Raw genomic sequence first — 17,740 nt, 5'->3', positions numbered from 1 at the left:
TTGATCTAGTCCCCTATGCTTTCCCATGGGCCTTATAAGACGCCCCCCCCCACCAGCATCCCGACCCCCCCAGGTGCGACACCGCGACAGCAGCTTGATCTATTGATCGCTGTAAGAGCCGCTCTCCGGGTCTAAATGAAAATTCATAAAAAATAGATGGACTCGCTGGATTATTTTAGGGTTTGCTTCCTCGTCGTATTTCTCAGCCTTATAGCGCGCGTCGTCTTTTGTGTTGCCTTCGGAAAAGCTTCGAGCGCAGGTGTCAAAGTCGAGGCCCGGGGGCCAGGTCCGGCCCGCCGCATCGTTTTATGTGGCCCGGGTAATCCTGACTTCACGTTTCTGGCTGAAATACCAAACTTGCACATTGTCTTCATCTTTGATATTTTTCAACGTCCCAGTCTCTCTTTTGAACAGTTTTTAGAATCCTCCGATTTCAAAACTAGCCAAGTGTTTGACGAATACACTCCAAATTTAGTTGATTAAAAAAAATGAGTTTGACACCGCAGGTTTATAGGCTAACATCTTCTCCCGCGTTACTCGTGATTGCAACATTTATGTTCAACTATTTTTGAATATAAAAATTCACAGGCATATCCATCGTGTAGCTCTCTGATTTTTGGGTCTCCGGATATCCTACTGAAAATGCTATTGAATAATTGGGGATTACGCATTATTCACATAATACGTTTAGAGCATTTAGATTTTTTTTAACTTAGGTTTACTGCGGACTATTTTACTTACAGAGAACATTAGTGATATTTTAGACAAATATCTCCATTTAGCTTATGAAATGGAGTCACATCCGAACTACAATAACGTGTGTGAGTGAGCCTGTTTTGGTCAAAAATGACCAGTCGCAGAGGCCATTTTACTTCTGGAAACCTTTGGGTCCCTGGCATACTTTGAGCGTTCATTTGTTTAGCTCCAACATGTCGCTTTGTTCCTCCTCTCGATCTTCCGAAGCGTTTCTTTTTCGCTGTTTGCTTTCTGGCTCATCGTTACAGAGTATCTGCTAATATTGGAGCTGTGGTGTATCACTGGGAACAGGAGCTGTATGATGCAATATCAGCATAATTGTCTTTCTTTAACGCATCCTTAAGTAGAATAATTCGCAATTAAATTTGATTTTGTACAACATAGCTTTGTTGACATGGGTAATGAGGCAAGACCACCATTATGCTGCGACACGCTGCCGGGATCTACTTCAAAATAAAAGTTGATATCAATTTGATATTTGGGGAAGTGAACTTGATTATGTGGTTGGTGTTGCGTTCGTGTATGGCGTGAGCATTTGTTGCTGCAGTTAGCTTGATTTTCTTTTTGATCGAGGGCCTCGAATCACTCTTAATTGTACAATTGTACAAAAAAAAACGTTAGTGGGCACGGTATGTAAACAAATTTTGATGACTCATCATTAAACGTGACAGACGACTGAATATTTTTTCTCACCTAATCTATCACCAACAGCGGAGTCCTTTAGCATCCAAAATTCCTGATTGATTAGCCGTTCTGTCGTCTCATTTTCAGGGCTCGGGGCTTTCTTAGTATTCTCTTTCAACCGAGATCTTCAGGGGGGCTTTGGGGGTTGGGGGGGCGGCCAGTGCCGGGCTTAATCTCCCCGCCTTTGGCTTAGCTCGGTGATTAGCTTTATCAGGCCCTGACATCCCTCCGGTGATTGTAAAGCTGAAGCTAATGGCACAAGAAAAAAAGCAACGTTTAAATCCGTATCGGCGTTAAAACGCTTTTGTGCCCGTGATCGGTCCGTCCCGGCGAACATGCGCACCCGCCCCCCCTCCCCAGCCCCAACCCGTTCACGAGCGGCTGAGCATGGAGCCCGGTGAGATAATTGAATTGAAGCTCTGAAGCAGATTGAAGTGAGGGTCCAGCGAGAGGAGCTTCAAGGTTGGACATGATCCCGGCCACCCCGTTAGAAAAAAGATGACACCTCTATATTATTGATAGGAGCAATACTGGTGAAGGTACACGTTTTCCGAAAATGTTAGGTCTGGTTCGCGCTCCGCTAACAAATGGACCGTACAGTGGATGATGGAGTACCACCGCCAAGGAAATGGCAACTGCTGTTATTTGCTAACAAAAATATGTACGATTGATACATGGCGTTTTACTTTCAACGTCGATTATGAGCTACTCTTACCTGTCACCGGTCCTATAAAAAGCAATCTTTGATGTCTATTGCAGTCAATGGCAGCGAATGAGTTAAACGTTCTGCGGAGACTGATTGTATTATCTTCTGTAAATAATTTCCAACTTTTTGTCAAACATGATTTCATCAACTAACCTGCACGTTTAGAAATAAGAACATAAACATAACACCGGCGCATTCACATTGTCAGAATTATGCACCAACACAACAGTAACATACCCGATTGCATTTACAAATAGAATGCGCCCCCTGGTGGTGAGTTAACTTGCACTTCGAACCCAAAATTAATACTTCCATAGCATCTTTTTCCTTCTCCCTTTGTTTTTGTGGGAGACTGCCCTCTGGTGAGAAAATCTGCAAAGATGCCGCACGGGACTATAAACTGCATGGCTCAAAGCATGAAAAATAGGTTTCGACTTATAGTCCGAAATTTACGGCTTTATGGTGGTTCAGCAAATGTTCCTTCCGTGCCAAATATGAATTTTAATCACAAATTTAAGTGGTTGAAATTTTGAGCAAAATCTATTTTTGTAGAATGAGCCTAAAATAGTCACTTCGAACCAAAATGCGGATTTTGGAGATTTGAGACTTCCTTTCTGAGTCAGATTTTGATTGATCTTTTTACTCCCAAAAAAAAGGAGAGAAATTCAATGAGCATCTCTGTAATCCCGCCTTCCAAAAGTGTCAGAGAGTGGGCGCGGCGCGATAGATCTGTCGCTTATAAGATAGGATGTGCCCCCCTTTTCCCTTTTTCCGAATGAAGCGGGTCAACGAGCAGCTTCATAAATCATTCTGAAGCCTGTGTCGGGCACGCTCGCTGAATAAATTGCTGCTGCCTCACATTTATATATATATATATATATATATATATATATATATATATATATATATATATATATATATATATATATATATATATATATATGAAAAATCTGATGAAATGCGGCCTTGAAAGTGGCAGCGTACATTTTTACGAAGACACCTGGGAAGATATTTGAGGGCGAAAATATGCAAATGGACCAGATGTTTTTCCTGAAATGGGATGGGTTGACTATTTTTTCGCAGCAAAGCCTCCTCCGATATCACCTAACGCACCGGTTCTCCAATTAAGAGGCGAGGCTGGTTGCATTCGGCGAAGTAATTAGCGAGGGAACGGAGCGGAGGGGAGAGCCAGGCGAGCGCTAAACGCACGGGGAGAAAGAGGAGGAGCGGCTAATAAAAGGAGGGAGGGAGGAGCCGAGCAGGTGGGGAGCCAGGTTGAAGCCTTTCACCGCCGCTCATCTGGGCTCATTATGACTTTTCAGAAATGAGACGGTGGCCGCGGCGGCGCGCGCGCAATCAACGCGCAAAACAACAAGCGCAAGCCGGCGCGCTCATTGAATCCCCACGTGGAAGTCCTCCAGTCATAATGAAGGCTAATGAAGACCCCGGCAACAATGCAATCATTACCGCGCATTAATGATGCGTGCTACAGTTAGGATGTGGAATCCGAACGTTTAGTTAGCTCCCGCTCGGAGTTAAACGTGCCCTCGCTAGCCGCAACGCCCGCAATCAGCAAGGGCTGTTCCTTCTTTTGTCGACGCCGTTTTCTTTCGATCTGCTGTATTTTCCAAAAGAAGTGAGCGGACTGAACCGACGTCCAAGAATATTACGAGAGGACTGTGTAAAAATGATCCTGTCTCCGTCTGATTCAAATAAGAGAGGCAAGGTATGGCGCTGCGTGCGCCGGTTAGACAACAGTCGTTTATTAATTGCGGTCTTTCAGCATGTACACACGCAGATTTTCGACCTTTATGATGTGGGACATCAAGGGAAACGCATACAAAAAACACCGGGAATATTGCAGAGCTTGTCAAAACGTGACAACTTTCAATACACCACGCTGCTGTCCCTTCTAAACGCTAGCAAACAGGTGGTCCAGAAGTACACGCTATAGGTGTCAAATTTAGCCCATGTCGGGCTCATTTACTGCCGTGCACATGGACATCATGAAATCCCGATTTTTGCTTTCATCCTTTCAATGGCAACTCACAAATGGGGCCCAATAGAAATTTCTGTGTTGACACCCCCTAAAATTTTGACTTAATACTTTAATAGTCAGTATTTTCGCTGACACGACACTGAAAGAAAGTGAGAATTTTGACAATAACATCAGAATTCTGATGACGAATAGTCGAAATTCTAATTGACCTCAGACTTAATCAATTTAAAGTAAAAATTCAAAGTGGGCAAGAAGAGTGAGAATTCTACTGACATTTCTGACGGAGGTGCGAATTCTGAGAATAGTCAGGAACTCAGAAGTCCGAGTGTCGAGTTTAAATATGGAAATCGGACTGACATGAGAATATGAGAATAACGTCAGAATTGTGAGAGCGAAGTGAAAATCCTGCCATTTTTTCAACCTTATCCATTTCCGTGCAGCTCAAACAGAAAAAGTGCAAATGGCGTTGGCAGATAGCGAGGCGCCGTCGGAGTGTGGGGAACATCTTCCAGCTCGCTGAAAGTGCGAGTGAGGACACGTTTGCGATTAAGACGCTTCAGCGCCGCATCGGCGCGGCTCGACTGCGGACCAGGTGGTGTTATCTGGTGCCGTTCGCGCGCTCGCACTTCCAGTTCCAAAGCTCACAAGCTCTCGGTTCAGCGAGCGGCAAATGATAAGGTCTGGGGGCGCTTTGCCTTTTTTGGGGTGAGGGGGTAGCAGTAGTGACAAAAGGAGTCGGATAACTGTGCGAAAAAAAAAAATGGTTTAATCACATTTGCATTGTCTGACTTCACACACTTTATCCATCCAAAAATAGTAAAAGTACTAGCTATGAAGCTAGCTAGCTACAGTACCTAACTTGCTAAATTGGATGGATGGATGGATGGATGGACTAACTTTAAGTATCTATGAAGCTAGCTAACTAGCTACCTGACTAGATAGATAGCTAGATGGATGTCAAAGTAGCTATGACGCTAGTTAGCTAGCTACCTAACCAGATAAATAGCTAAGACGGACAGGCAGACGGACAAAAAGAGAAACTTCTAAGTAGCTGTGCAGCAAGCTAACTAGCTAGCTCGATAGATAGATGGATAGATAAGAGCGCCATCACTCAAGGATGAGCTAGTCCCAGCATCCCCGCCATTATTTCACGGCGGAGTTTGCAAAGCAGATGAAAGACGGACGGCGCGCGTCCCGTCACAAGAAGAAGAAGAAGAAGAAGGAGTGAGCCGTCAGCCTCGGAACGGCGAGCCGGCCTCTTCTCACGCCCATTAACGCCCGGCTAAGACCCATCGGCAGCGGCCTTTTTGTTCCATTATACGGCCTCCTCTCACACTCTGGCGCTTTCACTCTTTTCTAGTCGCGCTGTTATTGATGGCCTCTCCAACGGCCACAATGCGCCTCTCCGGCTTTTGTCCGCCCCGCTTTTGGCACCGGCCCACTTTTGCTCCAAAATCAACATTTGCATTAACGTCGGCTACAAATTAACCCGAGTGCCAATTGTCGTTGCGACGCGGCGCGCGAAGCGTTTTGTGCTATTAAGTGGCCTCAAAATGGAGTCTAACGCTTAGAAAAAAAATGTTTTGATAGATGCAAAAGCTGACTTTCCTCAGGCCCAGAACTCCTGCTGAAAAAAGTATGTAGTGTATTTTTTTTTGGGGGGGGGGGCTCAACAAACACCCCACAAAGGTCACGCAACATAGCAACCTTTGGAACAAGGCGTCAATACATTTTTCCAACGCGAGTGCGATTCCAGCAGTTGCCGTAAATGTCGGCCGAGGAGTTTACGATGGTGCGCTTGCTTTTTTTTTTATCCTTTTGGGGGGGCAGCGGTTCACAAGAAACAAGTGTAAGAGGTTTAAATGAACTCAGCCCTCCCTGCCGGCGAGCAGACAGCGCTGTAAATTATTGATACATATCTGCAGGCCCGTTATCGATCAAGTCCAAAGCGCAGACTTGCTCGGAGGCTTCTGCTTTAATGGCTGGATTCCGCTTTGATTTCACGTTTAATATTGAGCCAATTATTGTGATTTATTCAAGCTTCCTTTTTTTTCTGATGAGCGGACACAGCCTATATCTGCGAGGATGAACTTTACCTCTGAGCTTTTTTTGCTGACGAGTAGACCCGAGAACAAGTGAGTCACGGCAGCATTTATCGACAACCGCGACCTTCGGCGCGATCCCTGTAGATCTCTCGGAGGCGGCTCGGATCCCGCGACCCCTAAAGAAGCCTTTGCCCTCCGCGGCCCGCACCAGGACCGTAATTCAACTCGGTCGACGCAACCTCTCCCCCGGGCACCTTCGCCCGGACCCTGGGAGCCCGCCTGAAAAGGATAATCCATCACCGGGAGCACAGAGAAAAAGGTGACCGCGTGGAGGGCTGAAGTTCAGGTGCCGGACGATTTGGCTTTGAAGCGGATATCGTTGGAATTGATCTACCGTCTGGTGGATGCGTGTGGACTCAGCGGCGTGTCTTTCTGCACCGGTGTCCCCGCTTCGAGTGGTCATTATATCCTTGGTTACACAGCTTTGCAACAGTATAAGGTTCCGTAATCGATCCGGCCCGAAGGTCTTCACCAGCCCCGGTTATTCACCTGTTTACACCGGCGTAGAGCATCGTGGTGTATTTCTCCAGATCAGAGACCACTTTTTCAGAGTCCTTTCACAGAGTTGAGGGTAGTTTGAATTTTTTCAGTTCTTGACCTTTAAAAGTATTGGTTTTTACGATGTATGACCTCTAAAAATCTTTGTCTTGATCTCTAAAAGTCTTGCTATTGTCTCAACTCTCAACCTCTTTTGAACCACGACAAAACCATACTGTCTGCACTGTTTTTCTCTCAAAGGGGCTTGCTTATTTGGATGGAAAATGTACCTGAAAGTCACACGTACCCTGAGAGATAGCTGAGGTAAAATCATTTTCCGAAGGACAGCTCCCCCATGAAAGTAGCCCCCGGGGAGCACGGGAGACTGCATTTCAGCCTCATTACGTCCACTCTGAGGATGGATGGGTAGATGACTTGAAGGATGAAGGTATGGAATTATGCAAAGGGGGAGTCCGTGATCACAAATCACCCAAACAGGTGTCGGGTTACCGTTTTTCCGGCTTTGTTTAAATAGATTTCAGTGGGGTTTGACGAATGAAATCTCCCATCCGGAGTTATTGCGTCCCCGGATCTGTTATGACTTAGTCGTTTCTTTACGGCGCAGTCCGAGATTGCGCGGGGCTCCGATTACATTTGCTGCAAGGGACGCTTATCTCCCCGGACAGCTGGTCAGGCCGGGATTTGATACTGGATCCTCCCGTCTCTTCTCCCTCCGTCGCTCCCTTTCACCCTCCTCCTTTGGCTTCCTCTCCCACCGCTTGAAAGTGATACTCGCACTATTTGATCGTGTTCAGAAAAGCGCCGTTCCGTTGACCTTTTATATCCTGACCGTCGCATTGTTACAACAAGAGTCCGGTTGAGGGTCACCTTGCACGTGGAAGAATAGGTGGCATCTTAAGTGCCACCTGGACCTGTTACGGGGCCTCCGTATCATTTCTTGTAATTCCAAGAAAACTTACAGTGCAATTTAGTTTGCCGGTCTACTGAGGGGAGAAGGTAAACCCCCATGTGGCTTCAACCAGGAAACTGGGAACATTTTGAGCTCCGGTTGAGGTCACTAGTGGAAAAAACTGCTCCCTTGTTTACGGAACTCAGGCTATCGGCGAGCGCTTCTGTATTTTTGGCGCATGTTTTATGATGGGAAAAACATTGTCTTTCTTTGCCTGACAAAGCTAGTATGGATTCAATTATGAACTCATTTTTCATTTAGGAACTCATTTTTACGTGTTTTTAAGGCCACACATTCAATCCCAGGTACTTATGTGCATTTTTTTTTCTTCCTAAGTGTTTGGCTAAAAGGGGGTCTAAAAATGCCTGGAATTAAATGAATTAAGTACTCAAATAATCAATTTCTCTAGTACCTTAAGTACTCATCTAATTATTTACTTTGGTAGCTTAACTAATCACTAAGTTTAGCACTAAATTACCCCAAAAGTAGTTGATTGCGTAATACCAGCAATTTTTAGAGTCTTCTCAGCCAAATACGTGGATAAAATGGAAAGAACTGTAAAAAAAAGTATGTGGGATTGAATCTCTGCTCTCATTAAAATGCATCTGTGAATTTCCCTACGGGGATGAATAAAGTATCTATCTATCTATCTATCTATCTTTGGGATCGAATGAGTTAGGAACGAACTGTACTACAAAGTCGGTCTCACGTTGACTACTGATTGGCCATTGGATGGCACGGGATCATCCGCCGAACCCGAGACAGACTCCCTGTACCCCTGGGGTTGGACGGAACCCAGGTTTAGAAGCAAAACTTTAGACGCTTGACGTCACAGAGGGCGGCCCTGGCTACCTGCGTCGCTCCTTACGCAACGTGACCCAACGTGATAAGCGGCAAAATGACGGACGATGGACGGGACGCCGAGGCTCTTTGTCTCGTCGGCAGATCGGAGCCGTCCGCCTCGCGCGGATCACTTAAGCGCGGTCAAAGGCCGAGGGAATAAGATTCCAAAAAAGCCCATTCAAATGCAAAGCACAATCTTATCTGTCCGCCTCTGCTGCTGGCCTCCGCGCTCCGCGCCGTCCGGGGCCAAGCTATTAACGTGCCGGCAGGTGCCTCCCGTGTTTCTCTTTGTCTGGCCTTTAAGAAAGGCTGTGTTTGGGAAGATACGGCCCACGTAACATTTGGAGGACGCGGTTGTTCTACAGCGTAGGTGTCAAACTCCGCTTGTGGAGGTCCGGTATCCCGCATCTTTAAGATTCTTCTCTCTCCAACACACCTGATTCAAACGATTAGGATGATTTTCAAGCTCCTGTGGAGCTTGCTAATGAGCTAATCTTGAAAAGCTGGTGTTTGGGGAGAGGAACCTGGAGAACATGCAGGACACCGGACCTCGAGGACCGGAGTTTGACACCTGTGTTCTCCATGCAGATATACAAGGTGATATTGTGAATATTCTATAGGACGATTGAACATTTAAATGCAAGGACGTTACAGCTAATTTGTAAAGGCATCTGCTAACGCACACATGTGCAAACTCACTTTTTTTTTTTTTTGAAGAGCATTGTACCGTGCGAGAGCTAAATGGCGCAGTTATTGGGAAAAATGAAGCCCCGGACGTTGCGTCGTAATGGAGCTGAAAAGAATGGCTTAATTGGCCAACACATCCAAGCCCGGGCATTAACTGAGTCATTTGCATTTTCACTTTTTTTTTTTTTTTCCCTTTTGAAAGGTCCCCCTGGTGTGCATGTGGAACAGGCACGTGAATTATAACTCTGACACTTCATGAATATCGATTTTGGCCGCTGCTGCAGCCGCTAAGTGGGCGCTTGTGGAAAATGGTGGAAATATGCGGGATACACTTGCAATTAATCGGACGTTAGTTCATGCACCTGATGTGCTATTTGTTTAATTGACTCTTTCTTTAGTACCTTAACTCACCCACATAAGAAAAACATGTTGAACACTAATGCTGATTCGGGTCATTATAATTAAATTAATAAGTTATTTATTCAGATGTGAGAATGTTGGATCATGCATTCAAATTAATTGGACATTTTGGAGAATTGAAGCATTGAAAGACACTAGGGAGCTGAAATTTCACCCAGATGGTGTCGAATGTCGACATGGCACGATCACTTAAGTATCACACTACGGGGAGTTTGCCATTCCTAAAATACTTCCAGATTGTTATGGATCAATCTTCCTCGAATGTCGTTTTTTAATTTATTGTTTATAGGATGCGCCCATACTTTCGGCCTTCAATGTTGGGAAAAAAGTAGGTCCTATTCTTGGGGAATTACGGGACTTGGTGACACTATCTGCCCCGAAAAATAAAATGCCGTTTACTTCTTTGGTTATTGAACATCAACAAGTATGAAAATGAGCAACCAAGACAGGGTGGTCCCCGACTTTCAAAGACATTCCGGTACCCTGAAAGCCTGACCAAAATGAACGGAATCAAACACGGGTGGGCAGAGGGCGGGACGGTTCGATAAATCACAGGCCCGGACACAGGTCCAAATTGTAGGATGTCACAAGCACAGCTCTTATCGGATCTTCGGAACGGGCGAGGCACGGAAGTTGCCGGCATGATTTATCCTCGCCCGCGGCACGTCGATGACCCGGATGAGTCCAGATTTGCGACCTTTGAACCCGCTCCAGACACGACCCCCGACCGGTCATCGATTGACCATGGGTCGAGCGGCGGAAAACGTCGGCGATAATGGCCGCGTTTCCAGGAGAAGAAGTCCCAGCGATTCCTCTTGTCAGAACAAGAAAAGCAGCCATCTTTCAATTTGCGGCCAGGGGGATACGAAGCATCTGTCATGCTGTTTGTTCTTACACTTCCACGCTTCTCTTGCGAAGGCCCAAAACTCCGACATAAATCATTGTCAGTTTCACCTCATTTCCCGCTTTATGACGAATGGCCCCCGAAAGCTAGCGCGACGTCTACCAGTCTTAACCCTTCCGACGCTTTCCTGCCAGCTTTTACATGACAATGGGCCTTCAGACACTTTGGGGAGGCGGGACCAGACCTTTGCCTCCCTTGCTATCGCTCCATCTTGAACCCCCCCCTCCCCGTTTCCTCCGTTGCGCCTATACCCGAAATCGCTGCTCCGTAACTGGCTGCGGACGATAACCATTTCAAACCGGCAGGCCGACACACCTCTATTCTGAAAAGGGATCAAATAACCAGCTAGCCGTTTGTTGAAAATGAAATTAGCAGAGCTTTTTTAATGAAAGCGTAATGTGTGGCTAGGCTCAATAAAGGATAGTGATGAGGGCAGCGGCGTTATTGGGAAGGGAAGAACAAAACCATTTCGGCTTTCTTTCATCTGAAATTCAATGCCGACCGGGGCGTAGTCATTCAAGCCCGAACGGGCCAAATTATTTCATTTATTTTTCCTTTGTGTTCTTTGGCTGAATTATTTCTTATTTCTTCCAAAATGTAACCCCCGAGTAATAAACTCCGCGGTGGAAATGGAAGCACACATTTTTGAGTCATGTTGCCCATTTTCAAGCGACTTGCCCCCGAGGAATTTTTGAAACCGGTAGAAGGTAGCCGTTCGAACATTGGTAGGCTTGTCTGTCTGAAGATGGTTGTAGAAATCGAATATTTTCCTATTTGAATATCCTACTGAAACTTCTATTTATCTCATTCCCTGCCTGGATATTAAAAATTGATCTTTGACGTCTATAGCCGTCATTGGCAGTGAATGAGATAAATGTTCTGCCAAATTGTCACCTATTTACTGCAAGTTTTGCATTTTTATTTGATATGTGCCACTGACAGGTAGAATGATAAACTCATTCACTGCCAGGACAGAAAAAGCGTAAATAGCTAATGAATCATTCATGGATCCCTTTATGTTTTGTAGGCAAAATAATTAAAGGCAGAGATGGCGAGGCTCTCGTCGGACCAGGTGACTGAGCTGACGCCCGTCTCTCTTGTCAGTTGCTCTGACCCCGATTGCGTTCTCGCCTCCAGTCTCTTTTATTGATAACGACGACTCAAGAAATGACGTTTCGCAAAACGTAATGACTGGACTCCAGAAAGCGTGAGATGGCCCAAACCACCCTGAAGGGTCTCAGAGGTGCCCCCTACTTGCCAGGGCCCGTTCAATTACCCGCAGACCTTTACTTTGCGAACCCCCGCTAGCCCACAGTGGCGTCCCCGTTCTCCTGACCGCGTACGTGTGCCAGCGGCGCCGGCGCGCTCACGCTCCGTCAGCCGCAGCGGGAGACGGCGGGCCGGGTCGGGAAACGCGGCATCATTAACTTCTTTGAGTGGCAGACGTTAAGCGCCACCCGCCGCCCCCCGCAGACCGTCCCTCATCCCCCATCAGGCACAGGGCCGGCCTCCGCCTCAAAGCGGCGGTCGCCGCATATTTGATGCACTCCGCGCTCGGTCAAGGGTGAACAAGATGAGGAGGCGGCGCGGCTGATGTTGGCGGGCCGTCGCCGGCTTGTTTTTTCACGCCTAAATAAGACGAGGAGGTGACTTTTAGGTGTTAGCTTCAGTGCGGCGCGCGGCGCCAAGCTCCATGTCGCGCCGTGCCCCGTCTCATTAATCACGGGGCACGGTGCCGGAGCCGCCGACGGCGCTGCGACCAGGTGGCTCGCCACCTCCTTGCACTCTGGGAAGGCGTCATTATGTGCTGACGGGAAGAAGGCAGCGCGGCAATAACAGCTGCCAGCGGTCATTTGGACCGGCCCCCTTCCCGAGCTTCCTCCTCTCTGCGGCCAAACTAACCCCACTTGCCCCTGCCCCTTTAATCCACGTGCCCCCCCCTCCCCACTAAATTGTTTGGCTTCCTCTTGTCTAGGTTCACTTGGGTTATTCCGTGTCATTTCATCAAATACCTCCCACCTGGCCGTCTCTTTTGAGATATTTTACAGCAACAAAATGTTCACAGAAACAATTTTGGTCTTTCCTGTCAATAGTTTTCTCATGAAAAATTGTTTAATGAAGTCCAGTTTATACAGTTTTTGGCATCGTTGTCTGAGAAGCCCTTTGTGAACATCAACATCTGGAAAACTGTCTCATCTGGCCTTCAACCTTTCGACACTTTATATCTGCTACAAATAACCTCGAGACGCGGAACGTCAGGGGTCTCGTTCAAGTATAACCGGTACCGGTATACAGTATACTTAAACGGATACCCAAATTTGTCTTATCAAAATAAAATGGCTAATTTGAAGATTGGATGAGCTCCCGATTTCAAACAGACCGACAAAACTCACAAGGCTTCTACATCCACCGACTCGGGACTCTGTAGGAAAGTCTCCCAAGATCTCTATTTCTACAATTAAAAGTATAGAAAAAGACTTTCCCTCCATCCTCCAATTCAGTAGCGGCGGTGAGACGCCACTTTATTTTGAAATGCTTTTCGGAAGGGAAAGTGGAGGCGTTGAAATGTCTTTTGGAGGTTGAAAGCTGTGGGGTGTTGGCACTGGTCGGGGAAGCAAGCGCTCTGCGGTCTAGTTGTGTCACAAGCATGTAGCTGCGCTGTCACTTGTCCCTAATTGGCCCAGATCGCCTCAAAGCGCACTGACCCACCCTGGCTTTTTCTCCGCGTGTGCGCGTGGCCCTTTCTCTTCAGCGTCCTTCCAGCGCCCAGACAAAACAATGGCCTCCACATGCTAAATCCCCCTCGGGCGGTGTCCGACCTATGGCCCAGGGGCCGTTTGTGGCCCGCCGAGCATTTTGAAGTGGCCCGCGGCGTTGACTAAAAATGACATCTGCCCCTATTAAAGCTGTTTCATGTACCGTAGAGCACAAGTGACAAACTCCAGTCCTCGTGGGCCGGTATCCTGCATGTTTTCCAGGTTTCCTTCCCCAAAATACTTGAATCTAATGATTAGCAATCTCCGCGGGAGCTGGAAAATGACCCCAATCATTTGAATACGAGACAGAAGTTTCAAAAACGTGCAGGATACCGGCCCTCGACGACTGGAGTTTGAAACCTGTGCTGTAGAGCTTTCCTCAATGTACCAAGATCTTAATAAAATATAACTAAACAAAGAGCAACATTTATATCCATGTTTTCGGAAGAAGATTTTTTAACTCGAGTTTTTGACCAGTTTGAAATCCTGCTTGGAAGCCAAAACTCCATTTTGAAATCCTACTTTAAAAATTTTAGATTGGAACCCTACTTGAAACCATAATCCTAGTTCAAACCCCTACTTTGAAAACCAACCAAAGCTTTAATGCCTTACTTTAAAACCGTAACCTCAGTTAAAAAAATAAAAGAATCCTATGCAGGGATCCTTAACCCTGGATCACGGGTGTCAAGCTCCAGTCCTTCCTGTTGTGCAGGTTCCTAGGGGCCCTAAATTACAGTCTTGTTTAGTTTTTTCATGCAAGGATGGGTTTGGACTGCAATTGTTTCATTGACCGATTTGGGTGTCCTCGATAAATTAGGAAGGAAAATTTCAAATCGGACCTCCCTCGCATCAGTAAATCGATCCGAACGCGGCCCTCCATGGAAACTGCCCCCGCTATAGAGAACGCGCTCTTCGGAGAGTGATGAGGATGCGGTCGGTGGGCGGGGCTGGATCCGATCCCGACCTGAGACCCGATTGATCCGGGACGGGGCGGGGGTCGCCGCGGGGTCAGTCCGCGGCGATGACACGCTTCATCATACGGGACAAACCAATCGCGGCACTTTGGAACGCCGCGACGCAGAGTATCAATCTCCAGCCGGGTTTACATCAATTGCGCATGGCCGTCCATTAAAGTGGCTGCCGGCGCCTCGTTTAGCCGCGCCGCAATCAGTCAAACGGCGGGAATCCAAAGGGGCCCGCTTGTCCTTTGCGGCCCGAACGGAGGATCTACGATGCGCTCCGAGGGCTCCCGGAATGACCCTCCGGCGTCCTATCCAACGTGACGCTCTAATTGGATGCTGTGACCTTTCCCTCTTGTAATTGCAAAGGGGCTGATGGTCCGCGTGGGCTGGGGGGAGGGGCTTCAAACACATTACAACGCAGCGGGGACGCTCTGATTGATGTCGGGGACGAACGGCAGCAGGTAGCGAGACGGCAACACGTGAGGCGACAGCTGTTGAAAGGCGAGGAATGTAATAGTCGTCCGCACGGGGGGCGCGCGCTACGACGTCTTGTATAAATGATTGTTTTGTGCTGTATCTTTTATGAATGCGCGCATTTAATTAGGCCGTGTAATGGCTTGCTTTCTATTCCATTGTCAAGTGGGCGGGACCAATATAACCATGCTATATAATTATATACTTTAAAACGGCAACTTCAAATGGATTATCATTTTTTTTAATCCTGTCCAAAATAGTACAAGAACAACAAACTGTTAATCATATATACATAAAAACATATCAAACGTTTGTCTGCTTTGCTATGATGGGGAAGAGTCTTCCCGTGTATTTCTGAGCTCTATCAGCTTACCAGCTTGTCATTGTTCACGATAACCCACAAATCGAAAACCTGACCATAACGTGGAACGTGTTTCGAAGGTTGGTACAAAACCTACGGCTTTTAAAGAGGCAAAGGTAACGTTCTAGCCGCCCTAGCCCGCATTTAGCTGTACCACTGCAACCTCGGAGATACGTTGGAAATATATTTGCAAAGATATACTGTGGAGGCGCAATATATTCTGTAGCCCGTCTGCACATAAAATTGCAATATGGCATGAATGGGTATGTAATAGCACTGTCGATATGGATATTTCTGCAATAAATCGCGTGTGTTGGCGTGGAGTGTGTTTATCCCTCAATTTTGGCTGTTATTGGGCTTTGCATTCATGGGTAACGCCGCTCGCTGGGATCCTGGCAGAAATTCATTTATTTGCATCAATATGAGCTTGACTGGGCTTTTCATTGGATCCGCGTCGAAGGCCGCAGTGGTAAATGGGCTCATTTTCACCGCTTTCCACGGCGTGTGGAGGCCGGACCGATGCCTGCGTATTTATTCGCTTTGATCCTTGCAGGCCGTGCGCTAATGCCGCTTTACCTAAACGGACGTGTTGTGACAATCGGTATGAAGCGACTGCCAAATTCGACATGAATTCGTAGTCTTAACGGATCCGCCGCCAAAGGTTTTTTGAGTCCCAGTGGAATTCCAGTCCCAAGTGTCACGTTGAGTCAGATTTGAGTCACTAACGTCTGAGCCGAAGTCAAGTCCGGGTCACAAAGGTCCGAGTTCAAGTCAGGTGCAAGTCACAAGGGTCCCAATTCGCAAGGTCTAAATCATAGGCGTCAAAACCCAGTCCTCGAGGGCCGGTATCCTGAATGTTTTCCGGTTTTCTCACCCCAACACCCCTCGTTCAAATGATTGGTTCATTAACAGGAGCTTGAAAATGACCCTCATCACTTGGATCAAGTGTCTTTGAGAGAGAGGATTTAAAAATATGAAGGATACCGGCCCTCGAGGACTGGAGTTGGACCTCTATGGTCTAAATCAAGACGAGATGAAACGCCACAACAGAAAAAAGACTATTTTCATGCCGATTTTTGGTAAAACCAAATTTTATTATGCCTCCGTTGGCTGAAATGGCTGAAAGAAAAAGACTGCGTGCTTCGGTGCTCACAGTCATGTTAAACGACCGGATCAAAGATTGTTTGTTTGTTTTGTTAGTTCATTTTCCGGAATTGAACGTAGCTGGCCTTAGTCAAGTCAGTGCCCTAGTCAAATCGGAGTCGGGTGCCCAGGATTCAGATCGGTTTCCGGACTAGGGTCCGACAGTCTTTCCAAACAAAAATAATTGAAAAATTATACCGGCCGCCACCGGAGGCCCTTTTATTGAAAAGATCAGATTTAACAAGCTTGGCTCGAAAGGCTCGATCAGGGGCTGGAGATCCCCCGTGGACCAGGTGCGTGTTCTCGCACTTTGTTCCGCAGCCCCGTCCGGGCACGTTCCTATCCTAACGGCCGACGCCGGCCCTCCATCCCTCCGCCGCGAGGGGGCCGCGGGGAGCGGGCTAACGAGGCGTCGGGGGCCGGGCCGGATGACGGATACGGGAGCGTCCCGCCGTGAGTCCCGTCTCTTCTTTGTTTCCGTCTTTCTCTCGGGCCTACAAAAGCGGTCGACGGCGGGAAGCGGCGTGGCATCAGGTGGCCTTTTCTCCCTCCTCCCCCGCCGACCGTCCTCCAGGCTACGGGAAAAACAAAGCTCGGAGCTAAAGCTCGGCCGCATTTCCTCCGTTACATTTTCCTCTGTCTCGAGGACGGTGCGATTTTTTAGCGATTTTTTTATGTGTCCGAAAAGAGGTTTTTCCCATTTCTTCGCAATAAAACCACGTTTCTCCTTGAAGGCCGTCTGGAAACGTTTCAATCGAAGGTCTGGATCGAGTTCCCGATTTTCATACGATGGAAAGTCATCAGCTTGTGCTGCCGTGTTCCGCCCACATACGGTGACAAATTACCGTAAATTTCGGACTATGAACGACTACTTTTTCCTCACTCTTCGGAATTAATTGCCAGATTACTTTGTGTAGTTGATTACTTCCGTGCCTCCCGTCATCCCTCTAAGACTTAATCACCCAAAGAAATACATTTTCTTTTGTACAGTTTTCCTGTAATAGTAATAGAATGCTTTAAAGTAAAGTAAACATGTTAGTACGGGATTACCCAATTTAAATTCTGCAGTACTTTATTAGTCAGGTAATTGATTACTTTGCTACGTAATACCTAAAGTAATCAATCACTTAAGGACTTGTTTACTTAAAGTACTCCACTCTTCTTTAGCACTTAATTACAGAAAGTATTCCCTTTAGTATTTGATTACCCAAATGAAATACAATTCGTTGGTACTTAATTACAAAACGCAATCGATTAGATGTGTACTCAAGTACCTTATGTAATCACTTCAGGGCATGATTATCCAATGAAATAAATGTATTTAGTACATATTTCCATAAAGTAATAGGTGTCTAAAGTACCTCGTTAGAGAAATAAACCTGTTTTGTACTTTATTGATAAAGTAATTGATTACATTAGTATTTAATTACCTAAAGTAATCACTATAGGACTTGATTATACAAAGAAATAATAGTGTTTAATAGAAAATGATA

The 17,740-nt window shown here is 46.7% G+C and overlaps 1 protein-coding gene across 3 annotated transcripts in view; it reads left to right on the top strand.

The window, feature by feature from the left end:
• Positions 1–17,740, top strand: part of robo2 (roundabout, axon guidance receptor, homolog 2 (Drosophila)) — a 248,807-nt gene that overhangs the window by 96,896 nt on the left and 134,171 nt on the right. The window lies entirely within an intron of this gene.

This window comes from Hippichthys cyanospilos, chromosome 11 (assembly GCF_059441005.1).
Source record: "Hippichthys cyanospilos isolate Australia breed blue-spotted pipefish chromosome 11, RoL_Hcya_1.0, whole genome shotgun sequence".
NCBI classification, from domain to species: domain Eukaryota; kingdom Metazoa; phylum Chordata; class Actinopteri; order Syngnathiformes; family Syngnathidae; genus Hippichthys; species Hippichthys cyanospilos.
The sequence above is the reverse complement of the archived record's forward strand: the minus strand, read 5'-3'. Positions and strand labels throughout refer to the sequence as shown.